We start from the raw sequence: 26,036 nt of genomic DNA, 5'->3' as shown, positions 1-26,036 counted from the left end.
GGGCCTCGGTGTATCATGTGACCGAGGCTCTGCCTCAAGCCTCTAGTGATCAGGGCTTCAACAAGATGGTGGCGGTCCTTCCCAGTGATATACCTGTGGGGGGGACTGCTTGTGGTGGCAGCAACTGGACATCCGGAGAAACACTCAGAGACAGAGGTCATCGGGGCAGAGGGCAGCGTGGAGGTCGTCATCGGGGACAGAGGTCAGCGCAGAGGTCGTCATCGGGGACAGAGGTCAGCGCGGAGGTCGTCATCGGGGACAGGGGTCAGCGCGGAGGTCGTCATCGGAGACAGGGGTCAGCGCGGAGGTCGTCATCGGGGTCAGGGGTCGGCGCGGAGGTCGCCATCGGGGACAGAGGTCGGCGCGGAGGTCGCCATCGGGGACAGAGGTCGGCGTGGAGGTAGTCATCGGGGACAGAGGTCGGCGCGGAGGTAGTCATCGGGGACAGAGGTCGGCGTGGAGGTCGTCATCGGGGACAGAGGTCAGCGCGGAGGTCGTCATCGGGGGACAGAGGTCAGCGCGGAGGTCGGCATCGGGGGACAGAGGTCAGCGCAGAGGTCGGCATCGGGGACAGAGGTCAGCGCGGAGGTCATCATCTGGCTGGCGGTCAGCATGGAGGTTGTTTTCAGTGAGGTGGTCAGCGCGGAGGTCATCATCTGGCTGGCGGGCAGCAGGGAGGTTGTTTTCAGTGAGGTGGTCAGCACGGAGGTCATCATATGGCTGGCGGTCAGCATGGAGGTTGTTTTCAGTGAGGGGGTCAGCGCGGAGGTCATCATCTGGCTGGAGGTCAGCGTGGAGGTCGTTTTCAGTGTGGGGGTCAGTGCGGAGGTCATCATCTGGCTGGAGGTCAATGTGGAGGTCATTTTCAGCTCGGTAATGGTTATCGGTAAGGAGGTCGGCGCAGGGATCGGCATCTGGAAGGAGGTCAGCATTGAGGAGGAGGCTGTCGTCATCACGGTAGAGGTCGCCTTTATGTTGGAGGTCCGCAGCACGGAGGGGCTCGTCTTCGCGGATGAGGTCCGTGTCGAGGAAGAGGTCGTCATCTAGGAGGGGATGATCCACGTCCTGGGAGATCGTTCAACAGGTAGTCTGCTCCCTGGTGGTCCCGCTAGGTTTGAGCGCGGCGGCTTGCTGGGGTCTCCCTAAGCAAGCTGCTTAAGCGTCTTGAGTGCCTCAACATCCTGAGGAGAGTCATCGGCTGGAATCGGGTGTTCCGGCTGGTGGGTCCCATGCCCCCACGCAGCCTGGTGAGTTTAATTATATGTTCTGTGTGTTCATCTAGTGCGATTTTCCTGGGTAGGTGTTTTATTAGGCCCAGGGGAAATGGCGGCGGTCTTAGTTTTAGCATGTTGGGGGGCCTCTGTGGGGTCAGTTAGTAGGGTCTGCAGCATGTTAGGGTTTGGGAAGGAGTTGCCGGAACGTGTGGAGGAGGCAAAGGTCGGGTCAATGGGGTCCCCCGTTTCTGTTTTGGGGGTCGGGCATTGAGGCAGGTCGCCGGTTGGTCATCAAGTTAGGCCACATCTTGTGGTGGGGGTCGCGGTGTCAGGGCAGATAGAGAAGGGTGAGTGTTTAAACTTTCGATTTTGTTAACTGGCTTCAGGTGTTTGCCATTCTGCAAGCATCCAGGCACACACACAAAAAAAAAAAAAAAAAAAAAAAAAAAAGGGGGGGGGCCTGAGAATTGTTCAGGGGTGTTCTGCTACAAGGAAGGTTCATTGGTTTTGTGGCGATCACACCCGGTGTTGAAATGATGGGCAGTTCAGGCAGTGGAAGGATGGGTGACACTGCATGAATCCTTGGGGGTCTTGTCGCGCGCGGGGATGGATCTGCGGCGGATCGGTGGTCACGGTGAAGTTGCGGACAATCAGTGCCAGATTTGTGGCTGTGTACAGATGGAGCGGTGTGTCCGGGGTTTCGCTGTGGCCGCGGATCTGCCGGGGATTTGTCCTTGTGTGTGATGGGGCCTTACGGCTCGTTGAGATACCAGGGTTCAGGCTGCGGTGGGTTCTAGAATCATAATAATAATAATAGTAAATGTATATAAAATATAATAATAATTTTGGTGCGAGGTATCGTGCAGGTATTGGGCGGTTCAGTTTTATCTCTGCCATTTCTGGTTCTGGTGGTTTTTCTTCGTTAGGGGTAGTGCAGAAGAAGGAGCCGAATAAATTCCGGGTCACTTGGGAGTTGTCGTTTCTGACATGCCATTCGTTGCCAGGGCGTCCTGACAGCATGCATTTGTTAGGTTGTTTTGGGGATGGTTCATATTTTGTGATCTGGTGTTTACTTATGATTTGCCCTATTTTCTTGTGCCTATTGGAAGGGTTTGGTTCATTTCTAGAATGGGGGGTTGCAGTATGGCTGGGTTGCTGATGATGTCTTACCTCAAAAAAAAAAAAAAAAAATAAGACAACAACTTTCTGTACATGGGGCGGTCAGCTCCCCATTTTTTGCCATCTTTGCTAAGGGCTAGGGCATGGATAGTTCAGCAGTTTGCCAGGAGAGAAAGAAGGGCCCTGGCAATTGTCTGAACATCTTGGGAATCTACATTGATTCTAGGAGGATGGAGAGCAGGGGGGGATTGAGTACAGGTTACGGGACAAGGAAGTGTGTCTTTCCTCACTGAAGTGGGCAAAGCGGGTTATATATTTAAAAAAATAAATAAGAAAAATCAAATGCAGTGGCAGACCTTTGGTTGTTGCTGGGCATGCTTTAATTTGCTTTTGCATGTGCCCATAGCCGGAATTTTTTCGGGTAGTGAGAAGGTGGCTATGGCGGGGGCAAGGCCCCCACGCTTTGTATACGGTTGCCGGAGGAATTCTTCAACGACCTGGCAGTGGGGGCCAGGATATATTTTCCTGGGTAGTTATAATGGATGGTCGTTAGGGTTTTGAAGCTTGTGGTCTATTTTGATTGTGAACTTTTACTGTAGCGGCAGGTTGGGTTAGTTGACAGAGCTTTCAGCAGGGCAAATGGGGGATGGACATAGAGCCACAATCTTGGGTGGAGGCAGTATTTTACCAAAAATCGGATTTTGTTCGAGTTTTTCTTGGTAGTGGCTAGTTCCAATTGGGGGGACTACTTCAGCAATAAAAACATCAGTTTTCGTTGCGTCAACAGGTGTTTTGGCAACTAATTTTTGGTGTTTCTCCTCCGTTAACAGGGCTATGGAGGCATTTTGGGTTACGGCGCCTTTTTGCTTTAGTACAAAGAAGTACAAAGATAGTGGCAGCGCAGGCACCAGGTGTTTGGAAATTAGCGTTAATGCTCTTTTTCAATGATAGTGGGATAGCTTTTGGTACCTGGCACTAGAGGCAGAGTCCACCAGCTGCAAGTGGCCGGAGGAGCTTTGTGAGGTGGTATTTGGGCACTAGGCTTATTATGCATTACAGTATCCTTTGCTGGGGGTACTAGGTTAGCATATGAGGCGGATTGGTGAGGCAACGGGGGATCGGAGTCAGGAATTCGGCACGGGGGAGTCTGAGGAGGATTTGGTAGGGGCACTGCTGTGTTGGTTACGTAGGGTGTCGGCTGAAGGAAGGTCTGAGGTTAATAATTTATGGCTCAGGACCAATACTGGTTGTAAGTTTCAATGTCTGGTTGATGTCATTAAACTGTTTAGTGCAAATTTTGAGGGATTTGCGGGATGAGTCCTTTAACTGGTGGAGGAAGGTTGAACTAGATGGACCTAGGTCTTTTTTCAACCTAAGTAACTATGTAACTATGTAACTGGACTGGTTAATTGCTTGGAACAGTGGGCACTGCCAAGACCAGTGAGTAATTCCCCCATTTGAGGTGAAGTGGTTTCGGCTAGTTGTTCTTAGTTGCTCTTTGGGGAATTAGGGGAATTGGTGGCTCCATCGTCAAGTGGAGGTGGCATGTTGAGTCAGGTTGTTGTGGGGTTAACCTACCCCATGGAATGTTTGGTTGGAATGGTCAAACTGAATACATCTTAAATAAATATTAAAAAATGGGGGGGTCAGGTTGTGAGCAGTAAAGAGGTTGATAAGGCGGTCGGTAGAGGGTTGCAGGGGGTATTTATTTTTGTTGGGGGGGTGATCGCTCAGACCCATTGGTGGCCTTGGGCCTCAACCAAGGTGGAAAAGTGGGGGACTTCCTGCAAAAAGTATAATTTAAAAAAAAAAAAAAAAAAAAAAAAAAAAAAGGAAAAATGTTCCCCCCCCGTTTTTTCTACGTTCTACTAGGCGGTGCACCACTGGTTGGATAATTGGGTCACTGCCCTGAATTCGGGGGGGGCTGATGGCAGATGAGGGGAGGAATGAGTGCCAGCTGGGTTGGTTGAGAGATCACGTTCTAGTGCTTTGGATCTGGTTCCAGGTATGAGTGGTCTACGGTAACACTGGATTTTCACCATTTTAAGGTTGGATCCTGCCCCCGATGTGCTGGTGTTGCACACGGGTGAAAATGATGTGGGGATATCCCCCTATGGGGGATTAAATTGGAGTTATTTGCCAAGGTTTACTGCAGCTATGCTCCGCCTCCCCGAGAGGTGAAGATGATGCGGTCGGATATTGTGCCTACAAAACCTTACTGGTGGTTCGGTCGATAGAGGGGATCGACAGGACTGAAATTAAGGTGGATAGGGAAGTGGGGAGTTTCTTGGCTTGGAACGGACAGGTTGGCGCGGTGGATGCACCTGTGGTTAGCAGGTGTTCAGGAAGGTGGAGCGAGCGCTTTGTTGGTGGGGTGACTCGCATTATGAGGTCTCAGGTAATGCTCGTGGTGGCGGTAGTGAGGTGGGGTTCTTGGAGTTGGTGGTAAAATGGTGGTGGGGGGTTGTACATCAGGTGGATGGTAACCCCCCTTCTTTTATTTGGAATGGTAATTACCTGGCAGACTTTGGGGCTCTCCAGGGTGGGGTCCCCTGGGAGTCGGTGTTAGGGAAATGGTTTTCCGGTCATGGTGTCCCCGAGCTTGTGGTCGTTTGCGGCTGGGGACAACTCCGGATGGTTTATCAATTTTATGGGAACGTCCGCCAGGTTTTGGAGCTCCAAGAACCCTCCTCGCTTTAAAGAAAGATATTTATTTAATGTCATGTTTGTATAATAAAGGCCGATTTGGCCAAATTATCCAAGCGGGTGTCATGTCATCATTCAAAGGGGAATCTGTGGGATGAAGGGATTAGTGCATAGCGAGAAGGAAGCATCTACAATAGTACAGTCAAGGCTGAACGGAGCCCACAGCGGAGCCATGGGCAAAGTGACTCATGACTGACTTTGAAGGGCAACGAGGGGTTAACACTGGTTGCAGGGAAAGAAAGCGCGGGCTGTGGGGGGTCAGAAGTTTAGGGGGCTGGGTTTAAGTGCTAGGGGTGGTCAGTTGGGAATATAGAATCAGTAGAAGGGGTGGGTACTATCAGAACAGCATGTGAAGCCAGCAGAAAAGGTCCCGCCCTCCCGCCCTGTGTTATGCTGGGTGTGTGGGTTTTCATCAGGAGAACGTTTTGTATATTTTAGTAATGTGTCGGCGTCATTTCGGCCAGGTATTTTATTTTTTTTATTTATTTTCTGTCATGTTGCGGTAGTGAGGTGGGGTTCTTGGAGTTGGTGGTAAAATGGTGGTGGGGGGTTGTACATCAGGTGGATGGTAACCCCTATTCTTTTATTTGGAATGGTAATTACCTGGCAGACTTTGGGGCTCTCCAGGGTGGGGTCCCCTGGGAGTCGGTGTTAGGGAAATGGTTTTCCGGTCATGGTGTCCCCGAGCTTGTGGTCGTTTGCGGCTGGGGACATCTCCGGATGGTTTATCAATTTTATGGGAACGTCCGCCAGGTTTTGGAGCTCCAAGAACCCTCCTCGCTTTAAAGAAAGATATTTATTTAATGTCATGTTTGTATAATAAAGGCCGATTTGGCCAAATTATCCAAGCGGGTGTCATGTCATCATTCAAAGGGGAATCTGTGGGATGAAGGGATTAGTGCATAGCGAGAAGGAAGCATCTACAATAGTACAGTCATGGATCACTTTACCATCATAAAGGATCTAGAGTTATTTGCGGGAAAATTGAGGTATAAGAAATTGTTTGCCAATAATGATAATGATGTATTCTCTACATTTAAGGAACAGCAAGCCCTCTCAGACCTGGAGTCTCTTTTGGAAGAGCAGCAAGAATTGGAAGAACCTACACAAACTCTACTACCTATTCATCTGCACAGCCGAACACAAGTTTTCTCCCCTAATGGTCTTTGTCCTAATGTGGACATCTTTGTAAAACTGGTAAGAGAGGCATTACATTCTATTCCAGATAAGATTACAAAGTTTAATTTGACCTACAATGAACGACAGGCGATTAAGGAATTGAAAAATATGAAAACGGTAGTAATAAAACCCGCCGATAAGGGGGGGAATCTTGTTGTTTGGCCTACAGATCAATATGAACGCGAGGTTTTTCGACAATTGAACACCAGGATTTGCTATCAAAAATTGAATGTCAATCCCACTGTTCAATACAAAAGAATATTGGACGATATAATAGAAACTGGGTTTAGGAAAGGTATAATTTCGCTCAAAATGAGAGATGGACTCGTGACCGATTGCCCCAAGACTCCAACCTTCTACGTCATCCCAAAAGTTCATAAAAATAGGGACAATCCTCCCGGTCGTCCTATAGTATCGGGAATTAATAGACTCAATGAAAAGGTTTGCAAGTTCATTGATTTTTTTCTCCAGGGATGTGTCGGAACCCTGCCATCATATATCAGAGATACGACAGACATCTTAAAACGCCTCAACCATATCCAACTTGAACCACATATGTATCTGGTCACTTGTGATGTTGAGGCGTTATATACATCTATTGTCCATAGCCATGGCACCGCTGCATCTAGGGCCTTTCTACAAATGACCAACATGGAAACTGAACTTATTGAATTCGTTATGGAGTTACTAGAATACATCTTGACCCATAACTATTTCATTTTTAAAGACCGCTATTACCTACAGCTCCAGGGAGTGGCAATGGGGGCGACTTGTGCGCCCTCATATGCCAACCTCTTCCTGGGGCTGTGGGAGCGGGAGGTTGTCCACTTTTTGGAGGGGTTTGATGCAGTGGTCTCATGGCATCGATATATCGATGATATTCTGTTTATATGGCAGGGCTCTGAGCCATCCATGGTGAATTTCTTACAAAAATTGAACGATAATGCACTTAACATCCGGCTAACATCTAAATATGATTACTGGAAGGTGGAGTTTTTGGACATATTGATCATGAGGGGTGAGGAGGGTTATAATTGTTACTGATGTATTCAGGAAACAAATGGCGACTAACACACTTTTACACGCCTCCTCCTCACACCATCCTCAAACTATTAAAGCAGTGCCCATTGGGCAATTTGTACGTATGAGAAGAATATGTTCGAGTGACAAAGACTTTGGTACCCAGGCCCAACGACTAAGAACGAATTTGGAAGAACGGGGATACAAACCAAGGAATATCAGACAGGGCTTCATTAGAGCGGCAAGGAGTGAGCAAGAACATCTGTTAGCGACACGTAAAAGAAATCAGAATCTCCAACCTGTGAGATTCATCACTAACTTTAATGATAAGTGGAGTGAAATTGGGGGGATTTTTAAAAAATATTGGCAGATCCTATTGGCTGATAAAGACTAGAGATGAGCGAACCGGTCGCGGTTCGGCTCGAGGTCAGTTCGCCGAACGGAGCTCCCGTTCGAGTTCGGTTCGTCGAACGTTCGACGAACCGAACTCGAACTGCATAGGAAACAATGGCAGGCAATCACAAACACATAAAAACACCTAGAAAACACCCTCAAAGGTGTCCAAAAGGTGACAAACAACTCACAACACAAACACATGGGAAAGTGACAAGGACAAATTCTCATGTGAAAACAAAACAGCGTTACGAGGAAAAAGAGGACGAGACACAGATATAGGCATGGCATGCCCTTCTAAAATCATGTAAAACACCGCAAGGTGACTCCAAGCGGAGTCTCCCTTTTTTCCAAAAATTGGGCCACACAGACACCCCTTCAGTGGCAGCACTTGTGCCCCAGTTGTACACTTCACAGCTAGATTTGCATCAAGCACATTCAAAAATACGCCATACTTAACCGTCCCCAGGATGACACCGGGGTAGGTAGCAAAGTCTTTCCTGATCCCAGCTCTGTTCATCTTGGCTTCTTTTAAAAACAATGTAAGCAAGGGTTACTCCAAGCGGAGTCTCCCTTTTTTCCAAAAATTGGGCCCCACACACACCCACCCCTTCAGTGGCAGCAGTTGTGCCCCAGTTGTACACTTCACAGCTAGATTTGCATCAAGCACATTCAAAAATACGCTATTCTTAACCGTCCCCAGGATGACACCGGGGTAGGTAGCAAAGTCTTTCCTGATCCCAGCTCTGTTCATCTTGGATCATTTTAAAAAAACAGAGCAATCAAGGGTTACTCCAAGCGGAGCCTCCCTTTTTTCCAAAAATTGGGCCCCACACACACCCACCCATTCAGTGGCAGCAGTTGTGCCCCAGTTGTACACTTCACAGCTAGATTTGCATCAAGCACATTCAAAAATACGCCATTCTTAACCGTCCCCAGGATGACACCGGGGTAGGTAGCAAAGTCTTTCCTGATCCCAGCTCTGTTCATCTTGGCTTCTTTTAAAAACAATGTAAGCAAGGGTTACTCCAAGCGGAGTCTCCCTTTTTTCCAAAAATTGGGCCCCACACACACCCACCCATTCAGTGGCAGCAGTTGTGCCCCAGTTGTACACGTCACAGCTAGATTTGCATCAAGCACATTCAAAAATACGCCATTCTTAACCGTCCCCAGGATGACACCGGGGTAGGTAGCAAAGTCTTTCCTGATCCCAGCTCTGTTCATCTTGGCTTCTTTTAAAAACAATGTAAGCAAGGGTTACTCCAAGCAGAGTCTCCCTTTTTTCCAAAAATTGGGCCCCACACACACCCACCCCTTCAGTGGCAGCAGTTGTGCCCCAGTTGTACACTTCACAGCTAGATTTGCATCAAGCACATTCAAAAATACGCTATTCTTAACCGTCCCCAGGATGACACCGGGGTAGGTAGCAAAGTCTTTCCTGATCCCAGCTCTGTTCATCTTGGATCATTTTAAAAAAACAGAGCAATCAAGGGTTACTCCAAGCGGAGTCTCCCTTTTTTTCCAAAAATTGGGCCCCACACACACCCACCCATTCAGTGGCAGCAGTTGTGCCCCAGTTGTACACTTCACAGCTAGATTTGCATCAAGCACATTCAAAAATACGCCATTCTTAACCGTCCCCAGGATGACACCGGGGTAGGTAGCAAAGTCTTTCCTGATCCCAGCTCTGTTCATCTTGGATCATTTTAACAAAACACAGCAATCAAGGGTTACTCCAAGCGGAGTCGCCCTTTTTTCCAAAAATTGGGCCCCACACACACCCACCCATTCAGTGGCAGCAGTTGTGTCCCAGTTGTACACTTCACAGCTAGATTTGCATCAAGCACATTCCAAATCCACAAGCATTTACTCTCCCCAGGATGACACAGGGGTAGTAAATTCCTGGTGGATCCATGACTTGTTCATTTTGATGAACGTTAGTCTGTCCACATTGTCACTGGACAGACGCGTGCACTTATCTGTCAGCACACACCCAGCAGCACTGAAGACACGTTCAGAGACAACGCTGGCAGCTGGACACGACAAAATATCCAAGGCGTAACTGGAGAGCTCTGGCCATTTTTCTAGATTTGAAGCCCAAAATGAGCAAGGGTCCTTTTGCAAAGTCATGGCATCGATGTTCATTTGGAGATACTCCTGTATCATCCTCTCCAGCCGTTGACTATGTGTCAGACTTGTTGTCTCTGGTGGCCTTGCAAAGGACGGTCTAAAAAAATTATGAAAAGATTCCATAAAATTGCTGTTACCAGCACCAGATACAGTCCTACTGGTACGGGTAGACTGTTGAAGATGACGAGACCGTCCCATGTTTGTCAAGTTACAACTGGGAGAATCACTCCCTGCACCTGCACGGTTGTTTGGTGGAAAAGCCGAGCTAAGATCGAGTAACCGCTTCTGCTGATACTCCTGCATACGTGCGTCCCTTTCTATGGCTGGAATTATGTCACAAAATTTGGACTTGTACCGGGGATCTAATAGTGTGGCAATCCAGTAGTCATCATCACTTCTAATTTTGACAATACGAGGGTCATGTTAGAGGTAGTGCAACAAGAAGGCACTCATGTGTCTTGCGCAGCCATGCGGACCAAGTCCACGCTGTGTTTGTGGCATAGAGGTGCTACCCGTTCTTTCTTCCTCTGACATCTCCCCCCAACCTCTTTCAACTGAAATTTGACCAAAGTCTCCCTCATCTGCTGAGTCTTCCATGTCCATGGACAGTTCGTCCTCCATTTCTTCATGTTCTCCTGCACCTTCCTCAACATTTCGCCTGCTACCATGCGCCCTTGTTGATCCCTGTCCCCCATGGACCCATGCCTGCTGCGTTGGTGATGATGAACGTCTGGACCTTGGTGATGTTGTTGTCCCTTGCGCATATGAATCCTCCTGTAGTTCCTCCCCTTCCTGTTGTCCCACCCCCTGACTCCGAATAGTGTTTAGCGTGTGCTCCAGCATGTAAATGACTGGAATTGTCATGCTGATAATGGCATTGTCAGCGCTAAACATATTCGTCGCCATGTCGAAACTGTGCAGAAGGGTGCATAGGTCCTTGATCTGAGACCACTCCATCAGGGTGATCTGCCCCACCTCTGCATCTCGTTGGCCCAGGCTATACGTCATGACGTATTGCACCAGGGCTCGGCGGTGCTGCCACAGTTGCTGTAACATGTGGAGAGTCGAATTCCAGCGTGTCGCCACATCGCATTTCAGGCGATGAACCGGCAGGCCGAAAGACTTCTGGATAGATGCAAGTCGCTCAGCTGCGGCAGTTGAACGGCGGAAGTGAGCAGACAGTTTTCGTGCCCTGGTCAGAAGGCCATCTAGGCCGGGATAGTGTGTTAAGAATTGCTGGACAACAAGGTTCAACACGTGAGCCATACAAGGCACGTGTGTCACCTTGCCCAGGCGAAGGGCCGCACCCAGGTTTGCAGCATTGTCGCACACGGCCTTACCAGGCTGCAGGTTGAGTGGAGACAACCATTTATTAAACTCGGACCGTAGAGCTGACCACAACTCATCAGCTGTGTGACTCCTATTCCCAAGACATGTCAAGCTAAAGACCGCCTGATGCCATTGCGCTCTGCTGCCAGCATAGTAATGAGGGGTGCGTGATTCCTTCTGCGCAGTGAGAACGCTGGTGGCCTGACCAGGCAGGCTTGGGGCGGAGGTGGAGGACCCAGATGAGGTGGAGGAGGCAGAAGCAGTGGCAGAACTTGGACAGACAGAGGATTGACACACAAGTCATGGGGACGGCAAGACTTGTGCAGCAGACCCTTCACCATCTATCACCATAGTTACCCAGTGCCCAGTCAGCGACATGTAACGTCCCTGTCCATGCTTACTGGTCCAAGTATCGGTGGTGAAATGCACCCGTTCACACACAGAGTTTCTCAAGGAAGCGGTGATGTTGTGTGCGACATGCTGCTGTAGCGCGGGCACACCTTTCTTAGAGAAGTAGTGGCGACTAGGCATCTGGTACTGGGGCACAGCGACAGACATAAGGTCTCTAAAATCCTGTGTGTCCACTAGGCGGAAAGGCAGCATTTCGGTAGCCAAGAACTTACAGAGGGATAGAGTCAACCTCTTAGCTTTGTCATGGGTCGCAGGAAATGGCCTTTTATTTAACCACATCTGAGGGACAGAGATCTGGCTGCTGTGTGTAGACGGTGTTGAGTAGGGTGTCCCTGTAAAAATGCAGGTTTGTGAGGAAAGTGCAGGCGGAGACATGATGTTGCCTTCATCCAACGTTGGTGCTATCGATGTCTGAGAGAGCTGTACACACTCACTTGTTTCCCCTTCCAAACCAACTGACGACCTACCAAGCAAACTGCCTGTTGCGATTACAGTGGTGGAAGTTGTGCATGGAAAACCAGGTGTGACAGCTGTCCCCACAGTCCTAGAAGATGAAGAGCGCGCGGATGCACTGGAAGGGGCAGGCCGTGGATGGTTTGCTCTGCTAGGCTGCATTGCAGCACGGTGAGCTTCCCACCGGGACCTATGACATTTATTCATGTGACGATTCATGGAAGAAGTTGTCAAACTGCTGAGGTTTTGACCTCTACTAACAGAATCACGACAAATTTTACACATCACATAATTTGGGTGATCTTTTTCTATGTCAAAAAAGGACCAGGCTAGGCAAGGCTTAGAGGGCATGCGACCTGCTGAGCCCCCCCGACTAGTGCTCAGAGGCAGAGTGGTGGCTGATGATGCAGTTGTAGACGTGCTACCAGTGCTCCGACTCTGTCCAGGAAGGCGCAAGGTAACTTCGTCGTCGGTTGCATCCTCCTCCACCGCCTCTGTTGACCTCCTCGAGTGCCTGACTGGGGGTTGACAGTAGGTGGGATCTAGAACTTCATCATCAATTGTTGTGTTTGCACTCCCCTCACCCTCAGACCGAGCCTCTTCTTGCCCTGACCGAATATTTAAGTTGTCATCCCAATCTGGTATCTGGGTCTCATCGTCATCAGTATGTTCCTCATTGTCTATAACCACAGGTGTTACAGTTTGTGACAAAGGGTCAACATTACGCTCAGAAACTTGGTCCTCACGGCCTGAATCAGAGTCACAAAGGTTCTGGGCATCACTGCAGACCATTTCCTGGTCTGTACTCACTGTAGCTTGGGAGCAGACCTCTGATTCCCAGGCTATAGTGTGACTGAACAGCTCTGCAGACTCAGCCATCTCGATTGGGATGACAACTCAGAGGACTGGTGTTTTTTGGATGCGGTACTTGAAGTGGCTGAGAGGGGACTTGTTGGACCACTTGAGATCCATTCAAGCATTTTCCTCTTTTGGCCATCATCTAGCTTTGTTCCTGTTGTTCGTGTCCGTAAAAAAGGGAGCACATCGGATTGTCCACGGTAAGTAGTAGACATCTTACTTTTGCTGGTAGATGGTCTATCTTCAACAGATGATAATGGAGCTTTGCCACCTTCCCCACGGACAAACCCTTTTTTTCCTTTTCCACCACGCCTCTTCCCCTTTCCACCAGCATCTGTCATTTTGCCACTCATGTTGATTGCGACAAGATTGTGCACTGAAAATGTGGTAGTAAAAATTGAGAGGTGGTGTAGATTGCAGCAGTGGTCTAGCTTTATTAACAGCAGAATAATAAAGAATAAATATCCCTGACAATGCAACTACGGCCCTTAAACTGGCAGCATAAATTGCTAGTATAATGGCTTAGTTATAATGAGTTGGAGTGTGCAATGCAGGCAGAGGTGCTGCAAATATCTGTGCACTACTGGGACTATACAGAAGTCCAATAGCCATGTTTAGGATGCCACTAAGTTCACTCAGTGTTTGCTAGTATAATGGCTTAGTTATAATGAGTTTGAGTGTGCAATGCAGGCAGACGTGCTGCAAATATCTGTGCACTACTGGGACTATACAGAAGTCCAACAGCCACGTTTAGGATGACACTAAATTCACTCAGTGTTTGCTAGTATAATGGCTTAGCTACAATGAGTTTGAGTGTGCAATGCAGGCAGAGGTGCTGCAAATATCTTTGCACTAGTGGGACTATACAGAAGTCCAATAGCCATGTTTAGGATGACACTAGGTACACTCAGTGTTTGCTAGTATAATGGCTTAGTTATAATGAGTTGGAGTGTGCAATGCAGGCAGACGTGCTGCAAATATCTGTGCCCTACTGGGACTATACAGAAGTCCAATAGCCACGTTTAGGATGACACTAAGTTCACTCAGTGTTTGCTAGTATAATGGCTTAGTAACAATGAGTTTGAGTGTGCAATGCAGGCAGACGTGCTGCAAATATCTTTGCACTACTGGGACTATACAGAAGTCCAATAGCCACGTTTAGGATGCCACTAAGTTCACTCAGTGTTTGCTAGTATAATGGCTTAGTTATAATGAGTTGGATTGTGCAGAGGACAGGAGGGTACAGTGCCAGGGTTGTGGGTCTCTGGGTAGAGGAATGGAAGCCTGCCTTTCTATTCCCTCCTAATGGGGAAATGCAGCGAGGAAATCCCTGACCTTAGCTACACAGACGCTGTCTCTGTTTTCAGGACCTGTCACCTATGGCTCTGACCCTGCCGGTATGAGCCCTTAAAAGAACTGATAGAAAGTGCTATCCCTAAGCTGTCCAGCGCTGTGTATGGCGCGCATACAGCAGTATCGGCGATAGGACTCAGGACGGAGCTGCGCCAGTGATGTCTGACACCAAGGACGCAGAAGAGATAATGGCGTCCGGACGGGCAGATACTCGTTTTTATAATGCAGGGACATGTGACATGGACATCCTATCACACATGCCGTTGCTTCTCTGGCTAAAAGTCCACTTAGCTGTGTGTGTGTCTGGGATTGGCTGACATGCTGGCCCGCCCCACTACACGCGCGTGTGGCGCCCCAGGACCTGGTCGCCACAACAGCATTGCCCTCCCAAAGGGTTAATGCTGAGCCTGGAAGTAATTGGGAGATCTATTGGCCAGTAAGTTTAACACCCAACGCAGTTCTCCCTCCGGCCAGCAGGGGGAGCTCTGAACCTGGAATTTCAGGGAGCATTCCTTAAGTCTGACCTGAGGGAGGAAGTAGTGGTTAGTCTGTAGAGAGGAGTGAAGAGAACAGACGCAGAGTAGTGCTGCCTTGTGGAACTGGGGCCTAGAGCTGGAATAGCTTGGCCCAGTGAAGCAAGAAGTGCAGAGAGGCACAGAAGAGACTCGGACATCAGAGTCTGTGGTTGCCAGGGTATAAAATCCGTCCCTGGTAGCCGAATCCGGAGGGCAGGAGAGCTGCAAGCCCCCTTGCCCAGAAGCAATCTGAAGGTACAGCTGCATCCCAAGGGCCCGGTGTGGACTCCAGCAGAGAAGCACCAGAGAGGGCCTGCGCAGTCTACCACACAGAAAAAGGGACGAACCACTGGTCCCAGCAGCAAGAGGGCCATTGCTAACCCAAAGTGCAGTGTCCTAAAACAGCAAAGAAAGATTAGGGAGTAGGCCTCATACTCAACTGGCCAAAGATCACCCCCAGGCACTTCCAGGCCGGCCGGACCATCTTTACCATCTGTGACGGTCTCCCTGGACTAAACTGCTGCCGAGTAAAAGAGGAGAAGGTAAAGAGACTACTGTTTGTGCCTGTTTCTTTCATTGCCTGTCGGCCCTGCACCGTGTTAGTCACACAACACCATAGACTTTCACAAGCACCAACTGTGCCCCGGGGCATTGCTCCACCTGTGGGGAGTAGTACTATCACTGCTGCCATAACATCCCCCGGAGGCCTCATACAGCAGCGGCGGCTTATTAGCCGCATACCACAGGTGGCGTCACGAACACAAACTTTAATTCATCAGCCACATATTCAACTGACACCCACCAGGGCCACAGAGCCGGGCCCAGCCACCACTGACTACCACCGGACTAGTCCGACCCGGCACCGGGTGTCCCATAGCCCTGAGGTGGGCGAGTCAACTTTTGGCGTCACGAACAGGATCTCGTGCCCGGTCCCACCGGGTACTGTGCGCCTGCGGAAATTGTGCTTAAAAGACTGTGTACTGTCTGCAAACTGCCGCCGCCATTAGCCTCGCCGAGCGCAGGAAGAAGGGGGGCGTGCCTGACAAAGAGCGCGAAGGGAGCGCGCCATCAGAGCAGAGCGCTGTTAACCCCACGCGACCCAGATGGGAATTTGAAAAGTGAACGGAGCCTGGTAAGGTTCACTAAGGGGGAGGAAGATGTCCGACTCAGAGGGAGAGCAGGTGGCTGCCATCGCCCGAGGCGCCGCAGCACCGGCCGAAGCAATCCCAGTCGCCGCCGCCCCAGTCCCCGCTGTAGCGCCGGTAATGCCGATCACAATGCCGTACATCCCGGGAGCAGAATGGCTGCCGCAGTACTCCGGGGAGTCCCATACCTTGAGCGACTTCAGAGAAAGCCTGCACAGCTTGTTCCGGGTGTATCCGCTGACTGAGAGCCAGAAGGTGGGCATATTAATGGGGCAGCTAGCCGGCGCAGCCCAGCGTGAAGTGAAGTCCTGGCCTGATACAGATAAAGGGACAGTAACCCAGATATTGGCCAAGCTAAAGAGTACTTTTGATACCCGCACCACAGCAGAGATAAAGATGAGATTCTTTGGGTGCAAGTAGCGGGCCACAGACAGCATAAGGGACTATGCCTTAAACTTGCAGGAGGCCCTGAAAGCAGTTAAACAGGTGGACCCAGAGAGTGTACGAGAAGGAGACAAACTCCTAACTGAGCAGTTCATAGAAGGGCTCCTGTCAGATGCCCACAGGACACAGCTGCGTATCATGGTCCTGCAGAACCCTGCTCTGGACTTTGCAAAGTTTAAGGACCAGGCCATCCGGGTCCTGAGAGAATCTACACCGAATGACCCAGTATCCCTCCGGCCTCTTGCTATCACGTACCCCGGGGTGGTGCCTGCAACACGAGCTGCTGCAGGGGCCGAGGCGCAGTCCCTGGATAAGGATCCCACTGCAGAGCTCAGACAGCAGGTCCAGGAGCTGACCAAGACTGTAGCTGCCCTTGCCAAGACCGTGCAGTCTCTACAAGTGACCCCATCACCTACAAGAATCGAGTTGGCCTCCAGCCCAGGGGACGTCCCATGGATGCGACAGAGGAGGATTCCGCCGACCCGAGGAAAAGACACAGACCGGTATGATTCAACAGGACAACCGATCTGCCGCCGCTGCAGCCAGGCGGGCCACATTGCACGACACTGTCCTTTAAATGGGCCGAGCCTGGGGCCAGGAGCCAACCCCCAGGTGTAAGGAAGCCCGGCTCCAACCCCAGCCGCAGCAAGTATGTGGGAGGACGACCGGTCCTTCCTATTGTGCTGGATGGGATCCCTTTGAATGCCCTCCTGGATACGGGGTCCCAGGTAACAACCATCCCCTACAAACTGTACAAAAGATATTGGGCTGATTCAGACATTGACCATGGCCCAAATGATGATTTAACGATTGTGGCCAGTAATGGTCAGCCCTTACCTCAAATTGGGTACAAAGAAGTAACCATTAAAGTGGGGCGGGTAGAATTGCCATGTCAGGGGATGATAATTGTAGATATTGATCGCAAAGAATCTGACCCACTGCTAACCATTGGTACAAATGTGATAGAAAATTGTATTGCCGAAGTGATAATTTTGTTGCAACAGGCGTCTGAAACTGCCAGCTCCGGGCAGCAGCGTGCCCTACAGAGGGAGATCAGAGCCCTGATGAGGAGGCAGCAGGTAGAGCTGGCCGGAGGAGAAATTGGCAGTGTGAGGGTAAGTGACCCCCTCCCCATTGCAATACCCCCAAGAAGTGAAATGTTGATATGGTGTCGGGCAGCAATAGGCCTCAAGGGTCAGGATTACCATGCCTTGGTAGAACCGGTGTATTCAGACAGTAGGCCTGGAGTCCTGGTAGCCAGAGGGGTAGCAGACGTCCGCAAGGGGAGAGTGCCCGTCCGTGTCCTGAATTGTGGGGAGGAGGAGGCCAAATTGCCCCGGTACGCCACTGTAGCAAAACTGTACACTGTCAGCAACAATACCATCAAAGCAGTGGAACCCTTGATCCCGTCTGACCAGGCGGAAGACAATGGCTCCAAGGGACAGCTGGAAGACTGGTGCCAAAAATTACATGTGGGCACCGACTCCACCCCCTCACACCAAAAACATGGGGTTTACCGGGTGGTACAGGAGTACGAGCGGGTCTTCAGCAAACACCCCCTAGATTTTGGGCAGGTGAAAGGGGTTAAACATCAAATCCCCACGGGAGATCATCATCCCATCAAAGAGAGATACCGCCCTGTACCCCCCGCACAGTATCAGCGTGCCAAAGAGATGTTACGGGAAATGAAGGAGGCTGGGGTTATCAGAGATAGTTGTAGCCCCTGGGCAGCTCCACTAGTGCTCGTAAAGAAAAAAGATGGTACCATGAGAATGTGCGTAGATTACAGACAAATTAACCGCATTACACATAAAGATGCATATCCACTACCCAGAATAGAGGAGTCACTAACAGCCTTAAAGTCAGCTAACTATTTCTCCACCTTGGATCTCACCAGTGGGTATTGGCAGGTTCCCGTGGCAGAGGCGGACAAGGAGAAGACTGCATTCACGACACCAATGGGCCTCTGCGAGTTCAACTGTATGCCATTCGGGCTCTGCAACGCCCCGGGGACATTCCAAAGGTTGATGGAGTGCTGCTTGGGCCACCACAACTTTGAAACCGTGCTGTTGTACCTGGATGACGTCATAGTCTACTCCAAGACTTATGAAGACCACCTGAAGCACTTAGCAGAAGTGTTTGAGTCTTTGTCGAAATATGGCCTGAAGATCAAGCCGTCCAAATGCCACCTCCTGAAGCCAAAGGTACAGTACCTGGGTCATGTGGTCAGCGCAGAAGGTGTGGCACCTGATCCGGAGAAAGTCACCGTAATCAAGGACTGGCCAAGACCCACGACAATAAAGGAGGTGCGGCAGTTCCTTGGGCTGGTGGGCTACTACCGAAGGTTCATTGATGGTTTCACAAAGATAGCAGTGCCCCTTCAAGATCTCCTGGTGGGCCAGCCAAAGCAGGCTAAGAAGCAGAGCCCTCCATTTGAATGGAGAAGTCAAATAGAAACATCCTTTGTCCGGCTGAAAGGGGCTCTCACGGGAGAAGAAATTCTGGCCTACCCTGACTACAACCAACCGTTTGTACTGTATACAGAAGCCAGCAACATGGGACTTGGAGCAGTTTTGTCCCAGGTGCAGGGAGGCAGAGAGAAGGTAATAGCGTATGCCAGTAGGAAGCTGCGGCCCACAGAAAGGTATCCAGAAAACTACAGTTCCTTCAAGCTGGAGTTCCTCGCTATTGTTTGGGCGGTGACTGAACGCTTCAAGCACTATCTGGCCTCGGCCAAGTTCACCATCTTCACGGACAACAATCCGTTAACACATCTGGCAACAGCTAAGTTAGGTGCGTTGGAACAGCGATGGATGGCCCGGCTGTCTAACGTCGACTTTACCATCAAGTACCGGGCTGGCAAGAAGAATAACAATGCTGATGCGCTGTCCAGAATGCCTCACTTACCCGAGTCTGGAGAAGACCTGGATGAACTCGAAGAGATAGAGTTACCGGCTTTCCATCACCAAGGTGTTTCCCAGTGTGAGCATGCTGTAGGAATGAAGCGCTCGAGCCAGCACGAGGTCTCGGTCAACCCATTACTTCACCATAATTGGGAAGAGACACAGAACGGTGACCTGGCCGTGCGATTGGTCAAGGAAAAGCTAGCACAAGCTGAGACCCATCTTGGCCTGGACGCTCCAGAAGAAGCCCAGCAGCTGTGGAAAGAGAGGGGACGACTGTTCACCTACCAAGGCAAGCTCTGCAAGCGATATGTTAACTGGCGAACGAATGAACTTGTCTGGCAGATAGTGGTTCCGCAGAGGGATGCTCCAATGGTCCTAGCAGCTTATCATGATAACGCAGGACACTTCGGGTGGAAGAAGTTGGAGACCCTACTCCGCGATCGGTTCTACTGGGTGCACATGAGAAAGATGATCGAGAAGTGGTGCCGAAACTGTGGTCCGTGTAACCTGAGGCGGAAGGATGATGCCAGCCAGAGGTCTCCCCTACAGCCAATTGTCACGAAGCAGCCCCTGGAGTTGGTGGCCCTGGACCACGTGAAGTTAACACCAAGCCGGTCAGGCTATGTGTACGCCCTCACCATGGTGGACCATTACTCTCGTTTACTGGTAGTAGTGCCTGTGAAGGACCAGACAGCCAGAACAGCAGCTAGAGCATTCCAGGCATACTTTTGTCGGCCTCACGGTTATCCGGAAAGGGTACTGACTGATCAAGGTCCTGCATTCGAGGCCGAAGTGTTCCAAGAGTTCTGTAACATGTACGGCTGTAAGAAGATCCGAACCACACCGTACCACCCCCAAACCAATGGATTGTGCGAGAAGATGAACCATGTGGTTATTGATATGCTGAAGACTCTACCTCTGGAAGAAAGAAACCAATGGCCAGAGAAGTTGCCAGATCTGGTAGACTTGTACAACCATATCCCCGTAAATTCGACCAACTGCAGCCCTGCTTACCTGATGCGAGCCAGACCTGGCAAGTTACCTGTAGACTTGGAGATGGGGACTGTGTCACCTGAGGCGGTTCAGGAAATAGAGGATTGGGATACAGAGCGGCAGCAGCAGTACCGCAAGGTCCAGGAATGCGTAGAGAGGAACCTGTCTCAAGCAAGAACGAGACAAGAGCAGCATTACAATCAAACCGCCCCAGCAACTCCCTTCGCACCTGGAGAACAGGTCCTCAAGAGGAAACGGAGGGCGCATAAATTGGATGATCAGTGGGAGAATGAACCCTACACCATTATTCCCTCCAACTTTGACAATAGTAAGGTATGCCTCATAAGCAAAGATGAAGGCAAGACCTATCAAGCAGTATCTCGAGACCGCCTGAAAGCGTGCCCTGAACGGTGCAGAATCCAAAGAGAAGTGGAAGAAGTCCAAGAAAGTCCCCAAAGTCAAGAAAAAGAGGAGGAGATGATCCAAACAATCCTTGGAAAATTCCCCAAAACTTGGACCCGAATAAACAATGCCATAGTGGTACCAGTTTTGACGTTTCCGCAGTTGGTCGAGCCAGAAACAGAAGAGGTTCCAGATCCACCTAAAGAACCGTCCGCTCCAACACAAGATGACACGCCAGCAGTGGAACAGGAGGTTCAACCCCCTGCCAGTGGCGAACCTGCCGTACCCTTGGCGAATCTGAGATCCCGTAGGCAACCAACATGCATCCCTGTCAGGGTTAGGCCTACCAATAACACGGGGGGGGGCAGACACTCCAAGTAGTCAGGGACAAACCCCAGAGCTACGCCGGTCCCAACGTAGCACTCGGGGACAGCCCCCTCCAAGGTATAGAACATAGAAAATAAAATACCTAACAGAATGTAAATAGTTATGTGAAATGTCTGTCATGTTGTGTATAAAATGCTTTTTGTCTTAGGTGACTAAGTAAATGGACAATTGGGCCACTGGACTATGGGTGGCCAACACCTAAATTGTTCATAGTTAGCACCAGTGTGCTCACCACCCCTGAAGAAAAACCCATCCGGCGTGCATAGAGTGGGGTCATCAATGCTCTGACGCACGCCCAGAGCCTACGTTGGGGGTTTTATCGCGGCGGGTCCCCCATGGAGCCGTGTAAAGGACACCCGGCAGGGAGCCACACTGGACTCTTGTAGTAATGTTTAAGTTTGTAACGTTTAAGTAATGCGCCTCCCAGAAAGGGATGAAATGTTCTAACATGTTATGTTTGTTTCTACAGTCCGGGAGTACTGAATTTAACTAAGGGGGAGTGTGGCGCCCCAGGACCTGGTCGCCACAACAGCATTGCCCTCCCAAAGGGTTAATGCTGAGCCTGGAAGTAATTGGGAGATCTATTGGCCAGTAAGTTTAACACCCAACGCAGTTCTCCCTCCGGCCAGCAGGGGGAGCTCTGAACCTGGAATTTCAGGGAGCATTCCTTAAGTCTGACCTGAGGGAGGAAGTAGTGGTTAGTCTGTAGAGAGGAGTGAAGAGAACAGACGCAGAGTAGTGCTGCCTTGTGGAACTGGGGCCTAGAGCTGGAATAGCTTGGCCCAGTGAAGCAAGAAGTGCAGAGAGGCACAGAAGAGACTCGGACATCGGAGTCTGTGGTTGCCAGGGTATAAAATCCGTCCCTGGTAGCCGAATCCAGAGGGCAGGAGAGCTGCAAGCCCCCTGGCCCAGAAGCAATCTGAAGGTACAGCTGCATCCCAAGGGCCCGGTGTGGACTCCAGCAGAGAAGCACCAGAGAGGGCCTGCGCAGTCTACCACACAGAAAAAGGGACGAACCACTGGTCCCAGCAGCAAGAGGGCCATTGCTAACCCAAAGTGCAGTGTCCTAAAACAGCAAAGAAAGATTAGGGAGTAGGCCTCATACTCAACTGGCCAAAGATCACCCCCAGGCACTTCCAGGCCGGCCGGACTATCTTTACCATCTGTGACGGTCTCCCTGGACTAAACTGCTGCCGAGTAAAAGAGGAGAAGGTAAAGAGACTACTGTTTGTGCCTGTTTCTTTCATTGCCTGTCGGCCCTGCACCGTGTTAGTCACACAACACCATAGACTTTCACAAGCACCAACTGTGCCCCGGGGCATTGCTCCACCTGTGGGGAGTAGTACTATCACTGCTGCCATAACATCCCCCGGAGGCCTCATACAGCAGCGGCGGCTTATTAGACGCATACCACAGGTGGCGTCACGAACACAAACTTTAATTCATCAGCCACATATTCAACTGACACCCACCAGGACCACGGAGCCGGGCCCAGCCACCACTGACTACCACCGGACTAGTCCGGCCCGGCACCGGGTGTCCCATAGCCCTGAGGTGGGCGAGTCACGCGCGCTTAGGGAAGGAAGACAAGGAAAAAAAAAAAATGGCGATCGCCATTATCCATACAGCAGTGATCTGAATGCGCTGTTCCCGCACACTATACACTGAAATGTCATAATAGTGTGAGTCACAGAGTGACTTACACTATTACAGCAGAAAGCCAGCTAGGAATTAGCTGTTTTTTTGCTGCTAGAACCGTTCTCGAACGTATCTAGAACTATCGAGCTTTAGTTCGATCTAGAACAGCCCCCAAAATCACTCGAGCCGCGAACTGGAGAACCACGAACCTAGAACCGCGCTCAACTCTAATAAAGACCTCGCCAAACATCTAACAACACATCCTGCAATGACCTGGCGTAGGTAAAAAAATCTAAGGGACCTGCTCACGCGGAGTCACTATATTCCACCACAGCAAAATTTGTTGGGTCAAAAAGGTCCAAAATGGGGATGTTTCCAGTGCGGGAATTGTACCGCCTGCAAATATATACAAAGAAGTATGACATTTGACAACAGTTCAGCCTCTAAAAATTATTCCATCACTCACAATATTACCTGTAGGACGGACATGGTTATATATTATGCATGGTGCCCGTGCAACAAAATCTATATAGCCATGACCACAAGACAATTGAGAGTGAGAACACTCGAACATGTGAGGGATATAATTAATGCCAAGGGCTGCAAGGAGGTAGTGGGGTTAAAATCGATCCCACGACATTTTTTCCTTCACCACAATTGCAACCCTAATGGGTTTAAGGTAAAAGGGATCGACCATGTCAGCCTAGATGCTAGAGGCGGTGACTATAAAAATGAATTGTTGAAAAAAGAAACGAAATGGATTGTAGTCCTGGATACAATGACACCTAAGGGACTCAATGAATCCCTAAGCTTTAAGTCCTTTCTGTCAGGGTAGCGCGAATTTTAATTTTGTTTATGTTCTCACTTATATTTTTTTTAATTGTACATATTTGTTTCCTTTTTAGTATCCTATGATTGTTATGGCCCTTGCTATATCCACTACTAATTGAATGATGACCCTGAAGAATTCCAACCGGTTCACAGCCCTAAAAAGGGATATAAAATCAACAATTGAACTACATGATGTCGCTGGATATATGAATGGCTATTCTGGGATAAAGTCTATAATGTATATTGAGCGGCTATTTCAAATATTGTATGAGACTGTAATTTTAGCTGTGATATCCAAGTGTATTTTGGCATATGAATTTGTTTACAGCGAATGTCTATGTGCTTTGTTGGGCTGTGTTGGATATAAAATGTAGGTCTGGACTATTTCCCTCAAAAAAAAAGGGGGCTCATTCATACAATCGTGATAGAGCGGTTTATGCTGCCCATAGTGACTTGGCCCGGCGTGCGCGTGCCAAAAGAGGGACGCGCCCGCCTGCATGCGCTGCGCATCACAGCGAGCAAGTTGCCGACAGAGAGGGTTGGCATGGCGACCGGATGATACATCCGGTCTCCCTGCTGGCTCCGTGTCATGTGATCGCTGACCGCACATGTGCGGTCAGCTGACGGATGACGCGCTCGACAGGCGACGAACTCGCGTGATGTGCATCATGGGGCGGGGCGCGCCCATAACATCTGATCGGGTGCGCGCAGCTGTGCCGAATCACGGGATCTATAAAGGGTGCGATCACAATATTTCACACAAGCCTCCTGACGAAACCAGAGCGGTGAAACGCGCGTAGAGGTATAGGTGACGGCCTCCAGCCACGTGGTGACCATCAAATGACTACTGATATGACTTTAGGTATGGACTAGAGATAGGCAGTGCCTGTAACTTGGAGTGTGAATAATTTCATATACCGGTGTTTGCACTGTTTGAAATCTAATGATGGCATATACTATCTAACTACTATAGATCCTTTTTGAAATATAGGGACATCACCGTAGGTCCGCATATGGATGCATATATACAGGCATGCTAATGGATTAGGACCCATATATTATGTAGCACTGCCAGTTGAACCATATTGGGCTACTCATCCTAACTTTGCAAATCTGTATAATTTATGGTATCCATTTGTGGTCCCAGTGTGACTTATAGTTATTACATTTATAAACCCATTGCATATATCTCTCTATATAAAAGGGTCTCATTGGATATCTACGTGTGGATATATACCAGTATGAGAACATAATTATATATATACTAACTCCTGTATAAATGTTTACAGTTCTGCCCATGCTGGGGTCTGATAAATGATATATGACTGCTGGTCACCATCTGCTTGGAGATCGCCACCTTATTAATATATGTGCGGCTATACTATCTTCCCCCGTTTTTCACGAAACTGTTGTCCTATTTCTATCTTGAATTAAAATGAAGATATAATGTATTATGTGTATAAATAAAAATCATTTTCACTTTTGATAAACAAATTTTGGATTCCTGTATGATTATTGTAGGTTATATAATATTTATTGCACTTAGTAGCAGGACCTGGTGAAGCTGCTATTTTCCTACAGAGCTGGGTCTCGCAGATAATGAAGAGGAAACTGCTCTCCATATAATGCTGCGGTCACATAGCTGATGGGCAGGTATACATAATCACATCCCCCTGAACTAAGGGGTATGTGGAGCCCTGCAGGTGCGGTGCAGCAGTGTATTACCCTTAGGGACTCCACGGGATGGAACGGTCGGGTCACAGGTAGGGAACCTTCGTTTTGGGATTCGTCGTGACGCCACTCTCAGAATTGCGGTCAGTGCGGACCGCCACTGCAGGTTAAGGGATGCCTGGGGCTGATGGTGGGTGCAGTAGGTTGTAATAGCCTCCTGAGAGTAAGGCAAGCCCCAGGTCCCGGTGTATGTGGGTGGGACCACAGGTCGCAGAATGACTCAAACACAGTCCAAGAAGTCTTTTAACGTGTTTACTCACTGTTTAGAGGTCACGGTGAGATGCCCGGGCGACACTGTGATAACCAGGTGGAACCAGGAATTCCAGGAGGCCGTTCTGAGGGTAGCTGTCCGCTCGCCCTCCTTGCACTCTTTCTGTTTGGGAGGATCCCTTGCTTGAAGCGTGGTAGGACTCCTCCAGGGAAGCTGTTACTAGCCTGCTCCCCTCTCTCTGGCCCGTCTGCCGGCAGCGTGGCCTTGGTGGGATGGCTTCTGGCTCTGTCCCCTTATGGGCCTGGTGATTGCTGCTTGGCTCGAGCTCTGGGTAGTAGTGGTGAGGGCATGAAGTACCCCCACCTGTAGGTTAAGCAGCTCTGGATGATTTGCTGCCTGTACTGGGGATCTGTTTCCCCTTGCGTGCTCGGATACCAGGATCTCCGTACTCAGCCACCCCTCTCTCTCTGGGTGTCTTTCAGGCCGACCCACGGTACCCTTTCTCCCCCGCTTTCAGCTACTGCACTCCTCAGGACCCGTCTGACACGAGAGCCCCTCTGCTCCCTTTCACACACCTCGACCTCCAGCTCCAGACTCCTTCTTCACTTCCTCTCTGCCCTGCTTCCTAGCAACCAGCCCCTGAACACACCCCCAGCTGGGAATTGAAA

The 26,036-nt window shown here is 49.8% G+C and overlaps 1 long non-coding RNA gene across 1 annotated transcript; it reads left to right on the top strand.

Moving 5' to 3' along the window:
• Positions 1-90: 90 nt before the first annotated feature.
• LOC142250299 (uncharacterized) lies at positions 91-24,836 on the top strand. Its single transcript, XR_012725169.1, has 3 exons — positions 91-202; positions 6,081-6,236; positions 23,501-24,836. It is a non-coding gene; the product is annotated as an uncharacterized LOC142250299 (long non-coding RNA).
• The last annotated feature ends 1,200 nt before the right edge of the window (positions 24,837-26,036 follow it).

This window comes from Anomaloglossus baeobatrachus, chromosome 9, assembly GCF_048569485.1.
Source record: "Anomaloglossus baeobatrachus isolate aAnoBae1 chromosome 9, aAnoBae1.hap1, whole genome shotgun sequence".
NCBI lineage: Eukaryota > Metazoa > Chordata > Amphibia > Anura > Aromobatidae > Anomaloglossus > Anomaloglossus baeobatrachus.
The sequence above is the reverse complement of the archived record's forward strand: the minus strand, read 5'-3'. Positions and strand labels throughout refer to the sequence as shown.